Here is a 24,769-nt window from a genome sequence, read left to right as displayed (position 1 = left end):
ACATATTGCGTCCGCTAGAGACAAAGATGTTGGGTTGCAACGAGAGGCAGCAGACTGGAGAGAGGGATTTATTGTAATCCTGCATCCTGTTTATAGCCTGAGGAGCAATATATATATACTTTACATAGTGTTGAACAATGTTGTAATCCTTGTCATTATATCATGTTGTAGTCATGTGATGTCTCGGAGGCATCTTCTGAGTGATATTTTATAAACTGATAAAACAAAGTGAATTGAGGTTTCTCTTCATTCATATACACCCTTCTTCCTACAGTTTCCCTATAAAAAGCCTTTTAATACAGGAACCTCGTCCAAAGGGTGAAACATTCTATTTTAACTTCTTAGTACGAGATACTTGTCACCAGTCACAGGTGAACTCTGTGTATGCAATGCTATTCTATATAGCATTGCAAAATCCTTCCTTGTCTCTCATTATTCATGTAATGTATTATGCAATTGCCAATCAGTGCTGCTTTTTAGTGCCCATCAGTGCCATCTATCAGTGCCCATAATTACTGCCCATGAGTGACGCCTACCAGTGTCCATAAGTGCCGCCTATCAGTGCCACCTGACAGTGCCCATCAGTCAGTGCCAGCCATCAGTTTCAGCCATCACTGCCAGCCACCTGTCAGTGCCACGTTTCAATGCCCATAAGTGCCACCTATCAGTGCCATCTATCAGTGCCACGTATCAGTGTCCAAAAGTGCTGCCTATCAGTGCCCATCAATCAGTGCCAACCGTTGGTGCAGCCTATCAGTGCCCTTAAGTGCTGCCTATCAGTGCCCATCAGTCAGTCCCATCGATCAGTTCCAGCCATCAGTCGGTGCCACCTATCAGTGCTCATCGGTCAAACTGTCACATGACATTAAAAAAAAGTATCGATGAGTACTTGAAAAAAAGTATCGGTACTTGTACTCAGTCTTAAAAAAGTGGTATCGGGACAACCCTAGTTATTTTACTTTGCATTTTTGCTTGTGCCCTCTGTTTTGTTTGTGGGAATGACTGTATGTCATCATAGGTACCCTTAACTGTACTTTGCTGTAAAACCTTGGCTTGCGAGTAACACGGTTTACAAGCGTTTCTCAATAAGAGCTGTTTGAAAAACAAATCCTGACTCGATTTGCGAGCTTTGTCTTGCAAGGCGAGCAGAATTCAGGCCTCTGGGGGGTGCAACAAATTATCTGAGTTTCCATTGATTGTTATGGGGAAACTCGCTTTGATATACGCGTGCTTTGGATTACACGCATTCTTCTGGAATGGATTATGCTCATAATCCAAGGTACTACTGTATATAAATGAGACAGCCGCATTTAAATTTATAACAAATCTATAAGAAAAGGTTGCAGCTTTTGTAATGTTCTGACTGAGTCAGTATGTGACCTTTTTGTAAGTAGAAGTCAGAGCACTTCTTAGCTCTTGTACACGACAGAAAATGTCCGATCGGACCGTGTTGTTGGATAATCCGACCATGTGTGGGCTTCATCTTACTTTTTCCCGTCGGAATGTCCGACCAACAAAGTTTGAGAGGTGGATATAAAAATTTTCCGACAACATGAAACAAACGGACTTTGTCCGATCGTGTGTAGAGAATTCCATGCCACGCATGCTCAGATCAAATTCCTAGACCAAAGCTATTGGCTACTAGCCTGAACCTAGTCCCGTTGTAACTAAATAACGTCATCACGTTACGAACGATCGGATTTTCCGACAACTTTGTCCGACCGTGTATATGCAACACCAGTTTCAAACAAAATCTGTCAGACAAAATCCGACAGATTTTGTTGTCGGAATGTCTGACCGCGTGTACAAGGGCTAATAATTAATATATGGAATTATAAAGTGAAATGTTTGTTTATTACATAAAAAAATTTAGCAAAACAAAGCAGCATAGTCATTTAAAAAGGATTTATCAACATATTGTTTTTCTGAGAATTTTTGTTGATATGATTATTGGAAAAAGTATACAGGTTTAGATAGCTTGCCTTATATTTGTGATAATGCGACTTTTCCCACGGTAATGTTGTAGGTAGTGGTGCTGGAAGGTTGGCCTTCAGGACAGGTCCCATGAAAACATGCCACAAGGCGCCTGCTGTCTTTACACAAACACAGTCCATTATTGCTACATTACTAGATAGCAGTGAACAAAGTTCTGCGCTCCTGACATTCTGTAATCAGACCCTTTAGCTAGGAGAGATTATAAGGGGCTGGGCACATGATTTGGTCTGGTTAATGTTACACACACACAGATAAGATAGCAGATACAAACAGCCCTGAATTCTGCCTTCTTATCACTTGCGGCTCATTCATACTTAATTGTTGTTCGATTTAATAACCTAGCGTTTTTCCAAGATAAGTTTCTTGTGGTGTGGAGTAATCATCTTACATACCTCATTTGGGTTTACACCTTCTCTGCAAACACGCACAGTATACAGGTGGTGGTGAGTGTTTATCATTATCTATTTGAGCGTGATATATGTTTCCTGATGTAGTACATATGTGCCTAATAAGTTAATGGGGAACTTTCTCAGATCTTCAGTATACAGGTTGTGCTGATACATTATGGCTGCTGAAACATGCTTCTAATACCTGGTACACACTGAGATTTGTTTCCGCTGGGCAAGGAGGAGGTCGCTGTACAAACTATGCGATTTTAGTACTGAGATCACCCCGCTCAGCTATTGTGTTCTGACAGGGGGCTGCCGCGCCCGCCAGAGAACGCTGCGAGTGCTGATCGGATGCCAATAGATGTTTTTCTGGAATGCCCGTTCTACAGAAGCCCAATGGTTGTCCAGCTTCTGTCACACAGGTCGCTGTACACACTGGCCAAATGTTAACCGGTTTTTGGCAAATACTGGTTGATATTTTGCCCGTGTACCAGGCTTTAAGCAAAGAAGAGGTAGCAACAAATAATGATAAATTGCCTAAGGCAGGCTATAGATGATTTGATTTTCTTTCTTACAACCATTGGTTGAAGGAAAGAAAATTGGTTAGTTCCCCTATCAGCACAGTCGGTGTTATTGGGGGAGTGTTTCTATGTTCTGCCAGCATGGGGAGCCTTCCTGGCCAGCAGAACAGAATAATTACAGCTAGAGGCGCTCATCACATGTCAAAAATCCGACAGGCAGGTTGTACTAAAGGCGATTGATGAATCAACTTCAGTACAACCAGCCTACCCATATGTGTATCCACCGAGATTTAATCTATATATGGAGGAGAAGCTAAAGGAACCCCAGAATCTCCAACATGGCTTAGAAAACTGGAAGTGGAGTCTGTTTGAAGTCAGGCCAAGCCTTTTCTCTTGTTTATTGCTGTAAACCTGCTATGCGCTGTCATTTTAAAGCCTTGATATCTTTCTAAGGGTTGTTTACCTTGGGTAACAGTGTAACGGTTTATTGCATTTACAGATTGTAAAAGTGCCAGATTACAGGCTTGGATCAATTTTTAGATAATGTCACTAGCATTACGGAGAGGTGAACGTGTTGTAATTCATTGCTCCAGGGCGGTCATGCAACCTGCCTTTTGTGGAGCTGGAACTGCCGATGGTCGGTAAGACTTGTTGATGGACAGGCGGGGCTGATGAATGTTTCCGCCAATGTTAAGATTGATGAGCTCATTCTCAAATGCCCCATGTTTCATTTTTAAAACTGTGAGCAAAGCAATTTGTGCTCCAAACAATTATTGTATATGATAATGATTTCTGCTATTTATGATAACAACCAATTTAGATACACACGTAGGCAGCTAAAATGGTTAATCACCCTGTTGTTCTGAGCTAATTAGGTTATTAAAAGCAGAAACAACCAAATAAATATGATTATTTCTCTGTCTATCTAGACAAGAATGAGTGAGTTGGAGGAAGATGGTGAGAGGTTAGAGGTATTGATAGACTTGTGGGCTACATTTTTAGCTCTGTAGTTACATCATTGTCGGGCATAGCCGCAGGCACTGAGTACTGATAGCCTCCCATGTGCAGGTAATACAGCAGATGTTTATGCTGGCTAATTGTGTTGCTTTTTTGACCAGCTCAGATCACAGTTGTCAGACTTATGCCTCATACACACAATAGGAATATCAGATGAATGATCGTCCGTTTATGTTTTTTTTGTTTGTTTTTTTGCATGATAGTCACATATCAAAAACCAATAGGTTACTAAAGTTACGAAAATTCTCATAGGCCAGAATACAACTTCAGAAGTGATGGTAATGTATTGTAATGTATTCTTTCATTTCTGGGCATGCCTGCTCTTGGGCATATGATTTTTTTTTCATAGAAATACTACACTAATTACGTGAAAATGATTCATTCTGTTATTGTAGGAGAAAAGTTTTCATGCTTGTCCCTTCGGATATTTTCACATTAACTGTTTTGATCGGCTCTCAAAAGCCATGTACTAACAATCAGATTATCGGACAATCACTTTGAAAGTGGTACTTTTCATCCGATTTCTCATCCTGTGTACTAGGCACAAAACTTATCAGACTAGAAGCTTTCAGCAGAAAAAAATTCCAGATTCTCTTCAATGACTATTGTAAGTTTGGCCATAGACGTGAACAAAGGGATGGATGAACAATTATGATATGGCTGCCCTCATAGCAAATAGTCTTTAGAGGGCTGCAGGGTGCTTGCTCAATAAACTGATAAGCTCTTTCTTGACTATGTAAATGGTTGGCGTAGGAGCTAGAGAAGAGGGTGCTACCAACAAGTAGGGAAGAACTGGACCAACTGGGATACATTTCTAATGCATTACATTGATTACCAACAGTAGACGGCCAGCAGCATCTTTGGGCACCAACAGAAAATGGATTTGTGCCTAGTCTGCCCACAAACGGGTTCTAATGCAATATAAGTAGCTCTCTTAGTTGAGTTCACTGTCTTGGTTTGATATTATAAAAAAGATCCATGTTGGGAAATGAAATCAAGCAAACGGCACTGCAACCGAGTTGTTTCACCTCAACAGGGAAATTATTGCAGTTGCGCTTTGCTCTCAGCCTCTGCAAGCTCTTCTGCGACACATAGTTCCAAAAATGCCAGCATACAGAAATGTGTATTGATAATACAACAGAATTATATCTAGCAGGAAAGATGTTGACACGTTTCAGCCTCTACGGGCCTTAGTCATAAGTTATGATTAGGACCCATAGAGGCTGAAACATGGTGAACAGCGGTGTACAGAAATGTATTGATAATCTAAACAGAAGGGGATACAATCCAGCAGGAAAGAATGATGTGTTTCAGCCTCTACCAGTTTTAGTTCTAGGTTATGACTAAGACCCAAAGAGGCTGAAATGTGTCAACATCTTTCCTGCTGGATTTTTATCCCCTTCTGTTTGGATTACCAATACATTTCTGTGCACCTTAGTTCACCATGTTGCTGGCTTTTTGGAACTATGTTATTAAAAAGACCCCTCTAACAAGAATTGTATAAGATCAAGTAAATCATAAGGACTGTTAATAGAGTACTTTTTTATTTTATTTCCCCCCCCCCCCCCCCCCGAGACTTCTAGTTCTTTGTAACAATGGCTAGAGTAAATGAAGGAAGTGGCAGTATTAAAAGAACGCCTCTCACTAAATGGGTGAAAGAGCTTGTTATATCCTAACAAAATCCTGTAACATTTTGTAGCCACAGATCAAAGGTTTCAGAAGGCAGCTCCTGTAGCCTATAAATACAGAAAAGACCTTTCAGCCGCGCAGTAAAAATAAGCATTCCCTGATCACTGTCAGGCGCGCAGTGCTCTGTTCCAAGATGGAATTGAATTTTGTGCAGTAAAAGCCATTTGAGTAAAGAATAACAGATCTATCAGCAATATACACTGCCAGGGCAGCAGTAAAGTCAGGCATTACTACTTTCTTATCATACAAGGATGTGTTTACAAGTTCACAGAGTTACAAGTGCATTGCATTAGAGTTGAATGAGATAACGTATTTCACACAAAGACTACACGGTGTCCCATGCTCCATGCTAATCTGTGCTGTAGTGGCTGGAGAGAGACGGCCTCTTGTGTGAAGGGTTAGAGAAGGACATTGAAGGTGAAGTTATAGTCCCTTTCTTTATGTAGGACAAAAGAAATGGTATCAGCAATATTTACACCTAACATGGTCACATAATCACATTATGAGAAACTATACAAATCATTTCTGTAAGGCTCCTTTTACATTAGGGCGTCTCCAAAGTCACATGATTTCCAGTGCGACTTTGGAGCAACTTTGATCTAACTTTACATTCTCTGGAGCAAAGTTGCATCAAAAGTCAGACCAAAGTAGTGCAGGAACATTTTCTAAAGTCACAGCGACTTTTGTAGTGTCAGTAGGAACATGTCCTGCGACTTGGGTTCTCAGTCGGATCCCAAGTTGCACAAGTGTGAAAGGAGCCCAAAAAGAACCTTTTTTATATTGTGATAACAAACAGAAATGTGTGTTTGCTTTCATGTGTGTATTAGGATATACACAATCTTAGAATGGTATCCCAATGCACAACTACTCTGGGTGGCAGTGCAACGGCACTAGAGTACACAACCATGCACATGCCATGCAAAAATTGTAAAAATGCTGCTGAGATTTATGTTCTTCTATTGCAAAGCATTGCAGCCCATTCTAAATGAATGCTTTGCAGGAGCTTGATGCAACTATATAAAGCTATAGTGTAAAGAAGCCTTGTATGTCACATTAAAGAGAAGTTTGTTTTTGTATAGCAAAGGAATAAAAAAGTCACATTTAGGAGATTGGTGTTCATACCAAGACTGTAAACCACTTGAAGAGCTTAAGGCTCGGCTCACACTGGATGCTGATGTGGCTCCCAGCAGGGGTCCTTTGCACCCTGGTTCACTGTTTCGGGTTCAATGTCAGCCTGAATTTTGGGCAGAATTCGGACCTGAAATGGACCAAAATTTGCACCGGAGCCGCGTCAGAGATAATTGAGCAGGCTCCATAGAGAGCTGGTCACATTCTCCTGCTATTGCAAATTCCTGCATCCAATTCGCAATAGTGTGAACCCAGCTTAAAGGATAAGTACACCTTTCATAACATGTTACACCCATGTTTAGGGTGTAACATGTCATGAAAGGACCGACCCCTGCTCTGAAAGCTAGTGGGGATCTTTTCCCTGCGCCTGCTGTCAAAATAAAAAAAAAAAAAAACATGGCTGTGCGGAGCTCTGCCCACCTGTCGGCAGAGTATATCGGCTTGCCCGTACAAGGTATGAGCTAGCAGATACACTGACAGGTCTGCAGGAGTCCTGCATGGCACCAATGATGTGCTGAATCGCAGCTGCAATGCTTTACAGGCAACTTCAACAAAAAAATTATAAATGCACATTTTTTTGCCTGCATTTTATTTTATTTTTGTAAAAAAAAAAGTGAACTTATCCTTTTAACACTGTACTTCAGACATAGATATTATTATCTATTTGCCATAAATCATGCCAAAAAATATGGATTGTCGCATGGGCCTAAGTAGTTATGTAATCATCTTGTCTGCTTGTTATGTAGTATGCTATCTCTTTACCTCCACTTGTTTGTGTTTTGGTGACCGGTCACTGTTGCTATTCTGATTATCACATGTGACCAGTCTCCTAACCACCCCTCCGTGGCTCTACATCATAAAAACCAGCATAATTAAATCTGTGCTGTTTTGAATAAGTTTACTGCAACACTTTTGAAGAACACTAATCCTGCCGATTTCACGCTGCTTGCTTGATTCCATCGCTTTGATCTCACTGTGATGCTCCAGCAAAATTACCAGCTTAGCTGTCGATTGTCCCTGGAAATTACCATGCATGTTGGCAAATATGGTGTTGTGTTGACATTGCAGGTTCACACATTGTGATAATATGTCTCACCTCACCTTGTGTTCACAGAGGGAGTGGAACCAGTATATTATTACTGTGTAAAGATCTACAGCCCATTAATCTGCTTTACTGCTGGAGTGACAAGTCAAGCATATTAATAGCTCTGATGTTACCTCATAATCTTTAACAAGCAGTCAGGATAGTGTTACCATTGTTTAAGACCTTTGCCCGTTTAACGATTGTTCGTTAAATAGATCCGGGAACTATTTCCTGCTCCGTGTTGGTTACGCTGTCACATGGAGACAAGAAGCCACTAAAGAATTGCTGGCCTGGGGTTATTGTAGAGGTTGGGCAGTTTAGTGGAAATAACATGCTTCTGTCAAAAAAGAAAATGGGCCAGATAAGAGGCTAGTTAATATTTATTTCATATATTGTAGAAAGAAAGAAAAGTTTAGAGGGCTTGTCATTCTGGTTGGCTGTGCAATTTGGAGTAAGGGGAAAATCTTACATTGCTAAACGGGACTTTCAACCCGCACACATACTGTATTTCCCCATAAACTATGAATAGCCACCAGTTGTTAGTATTAAACTTCACATTCACGCCTTTCCGTCATTTGACCCCCTTTTATGCACAATGCTATGTGCCAATTAGGAATTCCCTGGATAAAGAGCGCAGAACTGTCGCGCACATATAAGTTCGAATCCTAGGGAATTTGGGACCACCAGCTGCTACAAAACTAAAACTGCAGCTTGCATGAGCTTACCAGCATTTGTATGGAGCAGCTGTATGTTGTTTGTCCTTTGTATTATCATTTCTGTCCAGTATCTAGCCACCACTTCTTCTTTACCCACGCCATTTATCCCCAACCAATCAGAGCAGATGGGTCTGTAATTCCTCACAAGGAAGCTTCCAGATCTTCATGCTGAATCATTGACGTCCCTCCGTCCTGAGAAAGGTGCCCTAACGCCCAAAACGATGTTCTGTAAGAGCCTACCATCCCAGAAAACTCAACGCCTTGGAATAATTGCGTGTCTGCTTCCCTATCCATTGACCATGGCCTTGTCCTGAAGCTTTTTGTTCCATGGTTACTTAATTCTCCAGCCATGAACATGTTTAATGTGTTGAGGCCTGCGGTAACTTCAGCAACATACAGCATTCCAAGCATGAGAAAGTATGTCATCTTTCGAGAGTCTGATCTTTATATTATAAACCATAAGCTCATTTAGTATTGGCCTGTTAGCATAAGCGACTTTAACAATTGTAGCTATCTCGTGGACCAGATGATGACATGTTTCTGGGTACCATTACCTTTCTGTTGTATAGTTCCCAGAGTAGTTACGTGGTGTATTTTAGGATAAACAATACAAGAAGCAAACTGGTTAAAGTTGTGGCTAATTATGATGAGATTCACCACAACAGTGCGCTTTGCTCCATGTGAACTTAGTTTTGAATAGAGTAGGAAATGAATAAAAAAAAAACATGTCCCATGGATGGGATATGCCTTCATTTCCTAGCCTGTAGCAAACTGTGAGTGGAAATCATTCCAAAGTGAGGGAAATCCTCTTTTAATTCTCACAGCAAGATATAAAAGATATCACAGCCAATTACTGTACCATTTGTCAGCTTACATTTTTGGAATTACCCTCACTTTCAGGGCTTATTCACACTGCCTGTACACTATACGTTCCGTTTTAGCGGGCATGCCATTTTGCCCTGCAGTGAGGTGCCCATTTCAGCGCATTGAATTGTTTACTTTTTTTTTTTTTAAACTTTATTTGAAGTGTCACAAAGTGACAGTTTATTTATATGTCTGGTATGCTGCACAGCTGTACTGTGACATGCAGTGCCTTTCTATGTACTGTGGTAAAATGCTACATATTTACACTTTACTGTAACTCACTGTGCCACATCTCCTGACTGCGATGTAGAGCAAAAGGGCAACATAGAGACCAATTGTTTTGTATATTTCCTAGCGATGACTAGCGTTTTCCAGTGAAGAAAAACGCCAGCCACTATGTGCAAATGTAGCACAATGGTCCATCCCTAGGACAAATAGAGAGGGTGAATCTTTTCAGCATGGACATAGACCACAATTAAACCTGGCAAACAAATGTTTTGGTTTTAGATACACTCTAAAGAAGTGTAGCTACTAAGCTTTTTTTTTTTTTTTTTTTTTTTTTACTTTCCCATTCTAGGAATTGTTAGTGAATAGCCTGTGCTCTCCTTGTTGGTGATGGAGTAAAATATTGGTTTCCTTTTGACAAGCCACATAGTTCAGTTTATTTACTAGGCCACAGAGCGCATTATGCAGTCACCACACTTTATTGTGGACAGGTGATTGTATCGCGGTCCAGTCCAAAACACCGTACAATCCCAGCCAATTTTAGAGTAGACACGATTTAAAATTCCTTGTGGTCAGGTTTAAAATGATAATTTTATTGGGTTATTGCAATTCAGTATCTTCAGCTTCCTTGTTCGGTTAAGGAAAAAACAGAACTATCTGTTGGTAGGTTAGAGGGAAAGGGTTGTTCTCATGGGTTGGGATGTGCTATTCAGCTTTAATTACCGAAACTACTCTGTAAGGCAGTCTTATCTGCTGCTGTTTCAGTGATTGTTTGGTTTAGATAAGCACTGGAGAGTGATAAAAATGTGATAACATTCTGAAGATAACTGCTCTTTTGAAACTGCTAGCAGCAGATAGGGACATCATTCCCTATGGAGTTGCTCAAGTGCTGTGTAACCTGTATTGTTCAGTCTGTTTTTGGCTTCTCAGCATGCCTTTCAACTGAGATCAATTTTACTTACTTGTAGGCTAAACCATTGCTATAAATCCATCATTCTACCTTTTTATATCTGTTAGAAATATCTGTTCTAATACGTGTAGTTATTTTGATGCGAACATGCAAATTTCAAGGTTTCCTACCACCAAGCTGTATATCAAATAAGTGAAACTTTTACACTTTTTTTTTAAACACGGCTCTTAAGCTGCTTTTTCATCTCTACTGCACTAGCAAACTACCATGTTAGCAGAATGTTTTGTACCTGGGAAAACCAAGTACTCGTTTACACCAGGGGCTGCGGTAGGATGACAGCAGTGCCAGTGCACCGATCGTGGCGCACTTCACTGTTCACCTTATTTATTTTGAATTAACTTTATTGAACTGTCACACAAGTTATACTAGCTACAGCATGGTGCAAGATGATGATTGCTTCTCACTGATCTGCACTGAAAAAACTGGCTGGGTAGGAAAGAAGGCAGTCTGACTTGCCTTGCAGTGGCACTGCACTAGAATAGCTGCCCAACGCAGTCCTAATGGTGTAAGTGGCCCTAAGCTTTGATATATTATTATTATTATTATACAGGATTTATATAGCGCCAACAGTTTGCTCAGTGCTTTACAACATGAGGGTAGACAGTACAGTTACAATACAACTGAATACAGGAGAAATCAGAGGGCCCTGCTCGTTACAGTTTACAATCTAGAAGGGAGGGGCGAGTGATTCAAAAGGTAATAACTGTGGGGGATGAGCTAAAAATTAAAGTACAGTTGTTACTTGAAGGCAGGAAAGGGCTTTTCTGAAAGGGTTGTGTTATCAGGGATCATCTAAAAGCAAACAGAGTAGGAGATAATCGGACATATTGGGGTAGGGTGTTCCATAGGCTGGGAGAGGCTCTGGAAAAGGTCCTGGAGGTGAGAATGGGAGGAAGTGACAAAGGAGCTAGAGCAGGAGGTTTTGGGAGGAACTAAGAGAATCATTAGGTTGATATTTTGAGACTGGGTTAGTGATGTAGCTGGGAGCAGAGCTGTGGATGGTTTTGTAAGTTGTTAGTATTTTAAACTTAATTTGTTGGGAGCCAATGGAGGGATTGACACAGAGGAGTAGCAGACACTGAGCAGTTAGTAAGATGAATGAGCCTGGCAGCAGCATTCATAACAGACTGAAGGGGGGATAGCCTATGTAAAGGTAAGCTGATAAGATGGGGGTTGCAGTAGTCGAGACGGGAAATAACCAGGGAGGGAATTAAGAGCTTTGTGGTGTCCTTGGTTAGAAAGGGACGTATTTTGGAGATGTTGTGGAGGTTGAGGCGGCAAGATTTACACAGTTATTGGACTTAAGGCCAAAAGATAGTTTAGAGTCCAGGATGACATCTAGAACCTTGGCCTGCGGGGATGGGATGATAGTTGTGCCATATTTAAAAGATAGATCAGGGGAAGGGGCCCATGGGGAGGAACAATTATGAGCTCAGTTTTGAATAGATTGAGTTGGAAGAAGTGGTGTATCTTCCAGGCTGATATGTCTGTTCGTAAACTGGTAATACGTAAGGAGACTGAAGTAGTGAACTGAGGGGTAGAGAGATGGATTTCAGTGTCATCGATGTAGAGAGGGTATTGGAAGCCATGGGAGGCTGACCCAGGGAGGAGGTGTAGATCATGAATAAGTGAGGTCCAAGAACAGAACCTCGGGGGACCCGAGAGAGGAGAGGAGAAAGTAGAATTGTAACTAATGCTAAAGGTGTGGTTGGATATGTAGGAAGAGAACCAACGAAGAATACAGTCACAGAGACCAAATGCGTCTATTTTTTTGAGGAGGAAGGGGTGATCATCCATATCAAGGGCAGCAGAAAGGTCCAGGAGTAGCAGTACAGAATAGTGTCCATTGGTTTTGGTTGTTAGTAGATCGTTTGTTTTAAGAGGGTGGTTTCTGTGGAGTGTTGAGGGGGAAATCCAGACAGAAGGGGATCAATAAGGTTATTCACGACCAGGTGGTTGGTTGTAAACCAGATGTAGAATATTATTATTCTACAGGATTTATATAGCGCCAACAGTTTGCACAGCACTTTCCAACATGAGGGCAGACAATGCACTTCAAATACAAATCAATACAAGAAGGATCAGAGGGCCCTACTCGTTAGAGCATAGAACATATAGTATATATATATATATGTGTGTGTGTGTATATATGTATGTATGTGTGTATGTATATAACGCAAGTGATGTCATAGTGATTTTACAACTTTTAATTTTATAGCACGTAATCTGCTCTCTTCGATCTTTCAGAAAGTTGTACTGTCACGTAGCAGTAATAAAAATAAAAGATGCCAGGTGTATCTCTGCAGACCCGGTTTTCCCTTCTGCATTGGAGATCTTATCTTAGTGACAGTTCTTTGCACCTAATTCTGCCTGTCAGTCAGCCTCTCCAGGCCATTTTCAGTGTAGGCGGTGTGATCCATGTCTTGCATTGATAAGCAGGGGAACCTGACCTTTAAAACACTTGACAAAACATGTATATTGTCATATTTGACAGATCCAGATATTTGGCATCCTCACCAAATTCTGATTGTGTTTGTGATGGTAGAAATGGGTGCAGTGACAGCAGATAATACTCCCAGATGTTGCAGCATCACCTGCTCTCCATTGAATAAACAATTATCAGCCAATTAGTTTTAAAATCCATCAGTCTGTGTATGAATAACATATGGTACATTGCTGTTCTGTAAGTACAATGACAGTACTGGGGCTTAGTAATGTGCATACAGAGGAGAAATTATGAGGCAAGTAATGGGCTCACAGATGCCTCTTGAAAAGAATGACCAGCACTGAACATGAATTGACCAGATGAGGAATGATGGGATGCCATCATGTTTCGGCAGTGCACGGGTTAAGACCCCCCACCCAGAAGCAGAGCCTACCCGACAAGACATGCAGCTGGTGGATTCTAATCAGCGACAGATGTGCAGCAGGATCTTCCCTATCTCTAGCAACATTTACACAGAGATAAATAGGTCTTAATCATCTATAAATAACAGCGTGTCATGTCGAAGGATCACTAACCTTCTGTGCATCTCCCCCGGGACCCAGGGCAGGGCTTAATTACTCTAGTCTCATGCAAAGCACTGACTGATCAGAGGCTGGCTATTGCAATCAGGGGAAGAAAGGGAAGTGTCTCATGGACATGCTTGATAATAATGCACAGGGAAAGATTCCTTTTTTTTTTTTTCTCCTCTCCTACAAGCAGACCAGCGCATGGCTTGTGCTTTTACAGGGACTGTAAGAGCTGAAAATCTGTTAGGAGTTCAGAACCTCTTTTGGTGTCTCGGCTTGTTTCCTGCCCATGGTTAGAAAAATTGTAATTGCGAGAATATTTGAGTTGTGCGTCTACTTTCTGGTAGTGCATTGGTGCCACACTGTGGGGAAATTGTATAACAATTTAATAGGTAGTGATTGTAAGCGCCAGTTACATTGGGTTTGTGCATGCACGCATTCTAATTTTTGATTGGTAATAAAGAGCAGTTCCAGGCAGCAGGTGAAATCAGTCAATAGTATCATGTGCATACTGCATTTGTGTTAAAATCAAAGCCACCACATAATTTAGCACAGAATTTAGCTTAAGCTGGTCTTTCCCTATTGTAATGCAGCAAGATTTTCACAAACCAGCCAACAGGATCAGAGGGCGGGTAGTAGAAGTGTATTTTCAGGAGCCTGAGCTATGTAACTGCATCATAAGTCACATTTAGGCCCCTTTCACACTGGGGCGGTAAAACGGCGCTATTTTTAGCGCCGTTTTAGCCGTGTTATTCGGCCTCTAGCAGGGGGGTTTCACCCCTGCTAGCAGTCGAGAAAGGGTCAGGAGCGGTGAAGGAGCGGTATACACACCGCTCCAAAGATGCTACTAGCAGGACTTTTTTTTACCGTCCTGCCAGCGCACCACTCCAGTGTGAAAGACCTCAGGCTTTCACACTGGACTGTGAGGAGCGGCCCTTTGCAGGCGCTATTTTTATCACTGTAGCGCCTGCAAAGCGCCCCAGTGTGAAAGGGGTCTTAGGCTTCCAGGTTTGAATCAGATTGATGGCTGTGAGATATATTTTACTGTTAATGTAGCACTTTTTGTTGGATTACAGCAGTGGTCTCCAAACTTCAGCCCTTTGCGTTCATTTATCTGGCCCTTGGGGCACTATTCCTTCCACTGATATGAGACACTATTCTGCCAACTGACACTAAAAATGGGGATGCCATTTTTCCCACTGACACCTATAATGGGCCTCTGTTCCTCCCACTGACCCAAATGTGGTGCTGTTTACTCCCACTGATGCAGGAAAATTTCCACTCCCACTGGCCACAGTTCAACCCCCCTAAAGTCTGAAGTACAATAAACTGGCCCTTTGTTTAGAAAGTTTGGAGACCCCTGGATTACAGTAAAGCCTAGTACACACTGAGTTTTTTTTTTCCCATTCTTTGTTAAAACATTTAAAGTACCATTCAACTCCAGTTTGTTAATGTTGAACACAGATCCAATTGGGAGTGTTGATTGCTACTATAAGTAAGCTGCTAGCAGGCTTCAGCAGGCCTTCAACAAGATTCAAGAAGTGCTTAAGCCTGCTATCATCTTGTTTAAGGTGGCAATCAACACTTTTGGATTTGTTCACCATTTACAAACTAGAGCTGAATGGTACTTTGGAAGCTTCAACAAAGCTTGCTGAAAAGCCCTGCAAATACTTTTTTAAAGCTTGCTGTTCACACCGCTTTTATACAAGCTGAAGCCTGTGCGAAAACTGGGCTAATTGAGAGGAAGAAAATGGCCTACATTGGCGGTTCCAAGATCTCAAACAGACATTTTCCAGAATCACTAGATGAATGACAACAGAGACTAGGATGAATTGGTACATTACTGCAGTGAATAGATGAAAACCTGAATTACTGAGCACATTGGCTGTTTTCCTTGTATACATGTTAGTCTTTGGGATGTGCCTTTTACATTTCTTTTTTTATCCTCAAATTTATCTGTAGAACTTGAGAAATCAGCATATTTTTCTTGACCTTACATCTGGCAAATATGTTAGTAATAAGTTACCTTCTGTGTAGGAATACAGAGTAGGCTAGCCTCATACATAGGTATTAATAATGATAGTTAAAGCTGAATAAAAATATTTAAAGTGAATCTGTGCTCAGATCATGCACACTGAATTATTTGCATAGAAGCGGCACAAAAACCCCTCATTCATCTCTATAATCCTGATAGATGCATTTCGTTTTCAAAGTCCATAACACACTTATTGAAATCTTTTTATATGGAAAGTAGACCTTGGGAGGCTGCCAGCCCTAATATAAATACACAGCAGGTTGTCTCTGTTGGAGACTACCAAGATTTGACTCTAGATTGGCTTTTCTCAACCTTTTTTACCCCGGAGGTCTAGGGGAACCCCTACTAAAAGGAATTAATCAGGAGTGAGTGGGAAAAGTTAAAAAAAATGACCCCCTACAGCATTGGTTAGTAGGTCATCCTTGCAGATGGCTAAAAATATTATGCAAATTTTTTTTTCTTTTTAATTAGCATGGGCCCCAGAATTACGAAGGACGCCATCAAATGGTAGTTGTGAAGAAAGACGATTGGACAGCTGCACACCCATATAATGCAGATAAAAGCTTCTTTATTCAAAAACCCATCAATAAATACAGGCACAGGGCATATTGGAATATGCATTGTGCCTGTTTTTATTGATATTTTTTTGAATAAAGAAGCTTTTATCTGCGTTATATGGGTGTGCAGCCATCCAATCTTCCTTCTTCACGTGCACTCTGCAGCAATGACAGGGCGCACACCCCATGCATAGCTGGATTGCAGACACCATCATTGCTGGTTCACCTGGAGCAGCAGCATTGTTTTTACTATCAAATAGGAGTTCGTCAAATTAAAAGCTTTTGTGAGATATATGTAAATAGTGTAATGTCCATAGTCTGGGCACATGCATTTTAACCATTTCAGGGACTTCTACGGAATTAAGAGTTCAAACAAGCTCACAGCTGTAATAGCTGTATTGCTTAGCTGCAGTAGAATAAGGTCCAAGTATTAACCTGGCTGTATTGTCGTCAGGCATACCTGGAGCTCAGAAATATATTCTTGCTAGGCTACAAGAACTGTATTATGAGAAAAAAAGGAGGAGATTCAGAAAAATGCACAGTTTGTTTGGATGTTGAGGGAAGTTCATATGTGCCTTGAATATTGGTTAACAGGTTATCGCTTCTTTTTGTGATTGATGGCAAGCAGAGCGCTGCTGAGCAGCACAGCGGCATCTGCTGTCAGAGTGCTGGGAAGATAAGATGGCTAAACTCCTGAAGCTCTGGAAAAGTGTAAATTGTAAATAAAAGCAAGAAAGTCCAGAGGTGGCTTACACCTCCCTGGACGTAACCCCTTGAGGGTTATAAAGGTAAAAAGAAAAAATAACAAACATATTACACTTACCTGCTTTTTGCAATGATAAAGTACAGAGCGGCCTGATCCTCCTTTTCTGGAGTCTCCTACCAACTCTGTCTGCTCCTCTTCTCATTCTGCCCCCATAGCAAGCCGCTTCCTGTGGTGGCACACGTGCGGGCTCAGTCCTGAGCAGGGCTGTGTGCATCTACAGACACACAGTGTGGCGTGGCTCCCTCCTCGAATGATTTAAGACAGCAGCAGGATCCTACGGATCAGGCTGCCCTTAGCCAAGTCTGTGATGGCGGAGAGAGAGAGGAGAAAATGGAAGCCAGGTACAGAACTAGATCCATAGAGAACTCAGGTAAGTGTTAGGGAGAGGGGCTGCTAGGCACTGTTATTGGAAGAATTTTTACCTTAATGCAGGGCTCGATAAAACCCGGGCGCCAGGTCGCATTGGCGACTAGAATTAGCGACTGGCGCCTGGGGCAGCACAGCTGGGGGTATCCTGTCTCCGTGGACCCCCCCAGCGTGATTGCGTCGGGCCGCGCCGGCGGCGGCCGGTAATTGAGCCCTCGGCTTTGAGGCCTTCTGTGATCCCATTCCTTCTGGAATCTGGCGCCCTCTTGTGGTGGCCGTTGGAATTACAACCATTAATGCCAATGGATCTCCTTCCATTTACTTAGAACACCTAAACATTACATATACATACATATACATACATATATATATATATATATATATATATATATATATATATATATATATATATATATATATATATATATATATATATATATATACACACACTTTTTTTTTTCTTTTTTATTCTAACACCCTAGAGAGTAAAATGGTGGTCGTTGCAATAATGTCTGTCACACCATATTTGCACAGCGTACTTACAAGCGCACTTTTTTTGGGGGAAATAATAATTTATTTAATAAAAAAAAATAAGACAACAGTAAAGTTAGCCCAATTTTTTTTTATATTGTGAAAGATAATGTTACGCCGAGTAAATTGATACCCAACATGTCATGCTTCAAAATTGCGCCCGCTCATGGAATGGCGACAAACTTTTACCCTTTAAAATCTCCATAGGCGACGTTTAAAAAATTCTACAGGTTGCACGTTTTGAGTTACAGAGAAGGTCTAGGGCTAGAATTATTGCTCTTACTCTACCGATCGCAGCGATACCTCACATGTGGTTTGAACATTGCTTTCATATATGCGTTCGCTTCGGCACGCAAGCTTGGCGGGACAGGGCGCATTTAAAAAAAAATTTTTTTTCTTATTTTAACTTTTATTTTTATTTTTTTTCACTGTTCTTTTAAAAAAAAAAAGTGTGTCACTTTTATTCCTATTACAAGGAATGTAAAAATCCCTTGTAATAGAAAAAAGCATGACAGGTCCTCTTATATATGAGATATGGGGTCAGAGAGACCTCACATCTCATATTTACACTAAAATGCAATTTAAAAAAAAAATCGTCATTTGAAAAAAATAAAACAAATAAAATGTCCCTCTAAGAGCTATGAGCAATGACTTGGAGACAGGTGGGGGGGCTGGAGGCGCTATCTTCCCCTCACTCGTCTCCATGTCAGGCCAGGGACAGGTCCAGATCGCCGTCACGGACCTGGCTCCTAACTTTTTTAGCTGGCTCCTAGATTCCAAGCAAATTTGTCAACCCCTGCCTTAATGCAGAGGATGTATCAAGAGTAAAAACCTTTTGCATTACAACCAGTTTACGTACTCCTTTATTTTTACCTTTCCTTTTTTGTAACATTATATTCTCAATGTCATAAAAAATAGTACCTACCTTCTTCATGTTGTGGTCACATTATTAACATATAACTGTGGTATTTCTGTACTCTGGAGCTGGCTTTACGTTGCCATGCATCGCACCAAACCCCTCTATGCCTGATAAATATGCCATAATCTTAACCTCTTTACACCCCGATAACCCATATGTGCATGGCAAAAACCTGGGCATTAACGCCCACACACCGTACATATGTCTCTGGGCGGGCATTGTTTATGCACTCCCACCAACAAAGACCAAGCTGCCGGAAGCGGCTCTTGGTCCCGAGAAGGCACTGGTAGCTGGCAGGACTGGAGTCTTAACATATGACCACTGTGGCAGCCAATCACAATGGTCACATGAACGCTGATCCTTCCTGGCCCCCTGAGCAAAAGGAATTTTTAAAGGGGATGCCAGGGCAGGCAGGAGTTATTGAAAGTGACCGTTTTGTTTTTGTGGACAGCAATCGAAAGATTCAGATAATAACATTTCTCATTCTGTTTTGGACATGAACTCCAGGCCTTTGTATAACTAACATAGTAAGTAATATGACCAGTAAGTAATTCACTATGGCAAATTAAGCTGGAAGTTTGGCCTCCCTCCTCATTCCCCTGCAGCCGGCCCATTCACAGAGCGCTTTGCATTTCATGCATGCGCAGTAGGGGACTGGCTGTAAAGCCGCAAGATTTCACTGCCAGATTCCCTTAGTGGAGATGGCGGCGGCAGCACCTGAACACCGCTGGATTCGTGGAGAGGTAAGTGTCCTAATATTAATAGTCAGCACCTACAGTATTTGTAGCTGTTGACTTTTATTTTTTTCTAAAGGAGCCTGGAGCTCCGCTTTAAGTACACTGGTTCTACTAGTACTGGTTTAACTGTTGCTTGTTAATAAAGAAAATTCTAAGCTGAGACATTTTGTATTTTTTCCAGTCTAACATCATACCTCTCCTGGATGATGGCTTCCAGCAGCAGTATCTTCTTTTTTTACATATCATGTCAGCATTTCGCACAGAGTTACAGCTACAATCATATGGCCAAAACCCAACACCAATATGTGAGCTGTGTCCGGATCTAGAGTCAGGAATAAGACAGAAGGGCTTCCCTTGAGGGAGGTCAGGAATGTAACTGGTGTCTGGGGTGACATCAGACTTTCAATCCTTCTGTCTGTGTCTAAAGCCAGGCTCAGCATCAAGGAAAACTCATGTTCTGGATTTTTTTTATAAAGAGGAAGAGCCTGCAGACATCAGAGGAGTAATTGAAGATGGTCTGATTCACATCTGCATGATATTAAAATTTGAAATCCATGTCCCAAAGATATATGTATAGAGAGAAAGCAGGAGATGAAAACATCAATGTTTTATTACATAGTTTATTCTGTCTCTATATTATGTAAGGATTCCTAGATTGCATTACAAAGGACCTTAGAAAATCATTTTTTGTGTTTGTTATAAGGCCTCATTCACATCAGATGCTTTGAGGTTGCGCTTTCAGCCTATTTTCAGCACAGCCCCAATGCATAGACAAAATGTCTCCTATACTGCATGGTCACAACGCAGCATTCTGTGCCTTGAAAAAGTATTCATACTCCTTTCAATTTTCCACATTTTGTCACGTTGCAACCAAAAACATTAAGGTATATTATTGGGATTTGATGTGATAGACCAACACAAAGTGACACATAATTGTGAAAGAAATTTAATAAATGATTTTACAAATTGTTTTACAAATAAATATGTGAAAAGTGTGGCGTGCATTTGTATTCAGCCCCTTTACTCTGATAAAGTAAAATCTAGCAGAACCAATTGCCGTTAGAAGTCACCTAATTAGTAAATAGAGTCCACCTGTGTGTAATTTAATCTCAGTATAAATACAGTTTTTCTGTGAAGCCCTCAGAGGTTTGTTAGAAAACCTTAGTGAACAAACAGCATCATGAATGCCAAGGAACACACCAGACAGGTCAGGGATAATGTTGTGCAGACGTTTAAAGCAGGGTTAGGTTATAAAAAAATATCCCAAGCTTTGAACATCTCACGGAGCACTGTTCAATGGAAAATAGAAAGAGTATGGCACAACTGCAAACCTACCAAGATATGGCTGTCCACCTAAACTGACAGGCTGGGCAAGGAGAGCATTAATCAGAGAAGCAGCCAAGAGGCACATGGTAACTCTGGAGGAGCTGCAGAGAGCCACAGCTCAGGTGGGAGAATCTGTCCACAGGACAAATATTAGTCATGTACTCCACAAATCTGGCTTTTATGGAATAGTGTCTAGAAGAAAGCCATTGTTGAAATAAAGCCATAAGAAGTCCCATTTACAGTTTGTGAGAAGCCATATGGGGGACACAGCAAACATGTGGAAGAAGGTGCTCTGGTCAGATGAGACCAAAATGTAACTTTTTGGCCTAAAAGCAAAACGCTATGTGTGGCGGGAAACTAACACTGTACATTACACTAAACACACCATCCCCACTGTGAAATATGATGGTGGTGGCAGCATCATGTTGTGGGGGTGCTTTTCTTCAGCAGGGACAGGGAAGCTGCTCAGAGTTGTTAAGAGTCTGCAAAAGACCCGAGACTGGGGCGGAGGTTCAGCTTCCAGCAGGACAACAACTCTAAACATACAGCCAGAGCTACAATGAAATGGTTTAGATCAAAGCATATTCATGTGTTAGAATGGCCTTGTCAAAGCCAAGACCTAAATCCAATTGAGAATCTGTGGCAAGACTTGAAAATTGCTGTTCAGACGCTCTCCATCCAATCTGATGGAGGTTGAGCTATTTTGCAAGGAAGAATGAGAAAAAATGTCACTCTCTAGATGTGCAAAGCTGGTAAAAACATACCCAAAAAGACTTGCAGCTGTAATTGCAGTGAAAGGTGGTTCTACAAATATTGACTCAGGAGGCTGAATACAAATGCACGACACACGTTTCATATAATTATTTGTAAAACATTTTGAAAACCATTTATCATTTTCCTTCTACTTCACAATTATGTGGGGGCATAGTAGTGTAGTGGTTAGCACTCTCGCCTAGCAGTAAGAAGCGTCGCTGGTTCAAATCCCAACCACAACACTACCTGCATGGAGTTTGCATGTTCTCCCTGTGCCTGTGTGGGTTTCCTCCAGGTACTCCGGTTTCCTCCTACAATCCAAAGACATGCAGGTAGGTTAATTGGCTTCTGTCCAAAATTGGCCCTAGTATATGAATGGGGACCTTGGATTGTGGGCTCCTTGAGAGTAGGGACCGATGTGAGTGTGCAATGTACAGGGATAGGGACAATTGTAGACACTCACTCAGGTTGGACTGGTGTCTTTATTCAACCTTACTAACTATGAAACTATGTGTCACTTTGTGTTGGTCTAGCACATAAAATCTATGTGGGATGCGCCCTGAACCACAAAGCAAGTGACTTCCATGTGCTTAAAGCCAGTCACACATGGATTGAAATTTGGCCTGTTCTGCAGGGAATTGTGATCCATGTGTGGGCACCCCGGTTGTACAGAAGTTGATCAACTTCTGTATAACCAACCTGATTTTTCCCAATCAGTCGGTGCCACCGGCTATAATGGGCAGCACTGATCCATTGTATTCTGATGGTGAGGAAGTGGCCCTCCCATCAAAATACAATACCTCATTGGGAGTGATTCCCCCACCCACCTTGCATGTGTGCCTGAGGAACTGGTGGTTGAAAAAAAAATGTATGGGCTGTCTAAGGCTGGGTTATACATTAGATTTTTTCTTGTTTAACCCATCAGGCTGGACAGAAAAAAAAACTTAGAAATCACTGAGAAAGTACTAACACAAGTAATGTTATTGCATCAATCTCTTCTGCTGTGTCCTTGTGCTCTGCTCCCAGTCATTGGCTGCCAGCGCTGATCAGAGGTTTTCCAGCATGGCCATTTGACAGAAGCCGATCATGAGACTGTTCTACAGAACAGGGAGCTGTACACATGGGCTGAAAGTCATCCTGCTCCTGCCGAACCAACAATTTCCAGCTGATTTCATTCTTTAGTGTATACCCTGCTTAACATTTGGCTGAACTGTACACAAATGTTTGTAGATAGATTGTGGATTTATTTGTCTTGCCTTGTCTTTGGAATGATGTCCATATCAATGAGTACATGTAACAAATTCAGTAACTAAATCCAGTGGTGCAGTCAATTGCTATAAGTTTGGCTGGTCACATATAATTTATTTTTACATACCATTGTAATTATGTACCTGTGTGAGTTCCTAGAGCTGGCCATGGACCATCTTTCATCTACATTGATAAAAGTTTCATAAACAGCGTGATATTTGAATTCTTGTGACCACTTTAGGTCTTTCTTGCCATTTTCTGTCCTTTAGAAGAGTATAGCAACCCAAGAAGAAAAAATGATGTTGCAGCCCACCAGTCTTGCCCAGGGTGCCTTTAACATCCACAAGAACACTGTAACAAACTTGTTATTTTCAGTGTTCATCGGGTTTGTTGATTTCAAAGAAGACACATTCAGTGACAGTCATACAACATCTAACTGCAGTGAAACCCCATCAATGTAAATGTATAGGCAGATCTAGAGTTTAATGATTTAAGATGAACTAAAAAAAAGGGTTCTTTACTGCTAGGGCAGTGAAAATATGGAAATCGCTTCCCCATAAAGTAGTATTATCTGAGAGTGCTGATGAATTCAGAAAACGGGCATCTTCCTCAGTCAGTATAATATGTTTTTAAATTTAATAGAGATTTTATAATAGAGAATTTTACATGTTTAAATTAGGGTTGCATCAATACCGAGAACTTGCACAAGTATCGTTACTTGTGCAAGTGCACTGATACCTGAAACTGGTACTTTCAGGCTTGGTTCTTTGAGCTGTCAGTGGGGATGAACAAATGTTCCTCTGTTTAACTTCTTATTAACCCTTAATTTATTGTAATCCGCCTTAATTAACTCTATCCTCCTCCAATTAATTATTATTTTCCTGCTTTTTTTTTTTTTTTTGTTCACGTCTATTTTATTAACAATTTAAAACTTTTTTTTTTGTTTGCTTTGTTGGTAAATATTTTCGCACATATATAGTAACATATATTTACACGTTTCACATTAAAAAAGCGCAAAATAAAAAAAAACAATCCATTAATTTCATTTGTAAATGACTTTTCAATGCTTTGTACCATTGCTGACAGCTGAAGTGTAAACAAAACAGTTGCGGTAGGTATCAGTAATTGGGATTTGCGAGGACGTAAAAAAAAAGTATCGGTACTCATACTTGTACAAAAAATGGTATCGGTGCATCCCTAGTCTAAATTCAATAAGTTGATGTAGGGATTTATCTGATTGTCAGTAAGATAGCCCAATACATTTTTTTTCATTCAGCAAACGGGTTGAATGAAAGAAAATGTCTAATTTCCCCCATCCTCACATTCAATGTGGGTGAGGGGGGAATCCCTCCCACTGAATTATTGTATTCTTAGAGTGGTGGTGAGCCTTCCCATCAGAATACAATGATCAGTGTTGCTGGCTGTAGCTCAATAAATCGACTTGTGTACAGCCAGCCTGCCCATACATGGATCGAAATTCAGCCGGCCCTCGCTGAACCATTCGGATTTCAATCCATGTATACCCTCTTACAGCAAATTGGCCTATGCTTATAGTGCTTGTTTTTTTCGCCTTCCTCTGGATCAAACGTATTACTAACAGATCTATATTGATCTTGACGAAACTGCCTTTTTTCAACTAGATTTTTTTAGATTTGGATAGAGCGGTACAGGGTTAGAACCCCTGTTCAGGTAAATCCACATTTTTTAGATTTTCACCAGAACAGCAATAGAGGGAAAATCTTTCAATGGGGACACCTGTTACTGTGACAATCGGGAAATCTCCTTAGACACAGATGGCAGAAAGACTGGCAGCTATTTTAACTCTTCCCTATTCAATCCAAATGAAAAGAAAAAAGTTATGGCTTCAGGTATACTTTAGGAGAAAATCATTCTGATCTTACCTTGATAAAGAGACCAATCA

The 24,769-nt window shown here is 41.0% G+C and overlaps 1 protein-coding gene across 11 annotated transcripts in view; it reads left to right on the top strand.

Annotated features, from left to right (window-relative positions):
* The window catches only part of FBRSL1 (fibrosin like 1), a 717,476-nt gene that overhangs the window by 313,682 nt on the left and 379,025 nt on the right, over nt 1–24,769 (top strand). The window contains exon 1 of one of the 11 annotated variants that reach the window (XM_077461738.1): nt 2,420–2,438. The exons of 9 other annotated variants lie outside the window; for them this stretch is intronic. The gene's annotated coding sequence lies outside the window, so the exon portion shown is untranslated. Of the gene's footprint in view, nt 1–2,419; nt 2,439–24,769 lie in introns of those variants that run through there. One more of the 11 variants, XM_077461739.1, reaches the window with a different exon arrangement.

The sequence above is a fragment of the Lithobates pipiens genome, unplaced genomic scaffold, assembly GCF_037356315.1.
Source record: "Lithobates pipiens isolate NorthernLeopardFrog02 unplaced genomic scaffold, aLitPip1_a1.2 Scaffold_3, whole genome shotgun sequence".
NCBI classification, from domain to species: Eukaryota; Metazoa; Chordata; class Amphibia; order Anura; family Ranidae; genus Lithobates; species Lithobates pipiens.
The sequence above is the reverse complement of the archived record's forward strand: the minus strand, read 5'-3'. Positions and strand labels throughout refer to the sequence as shown.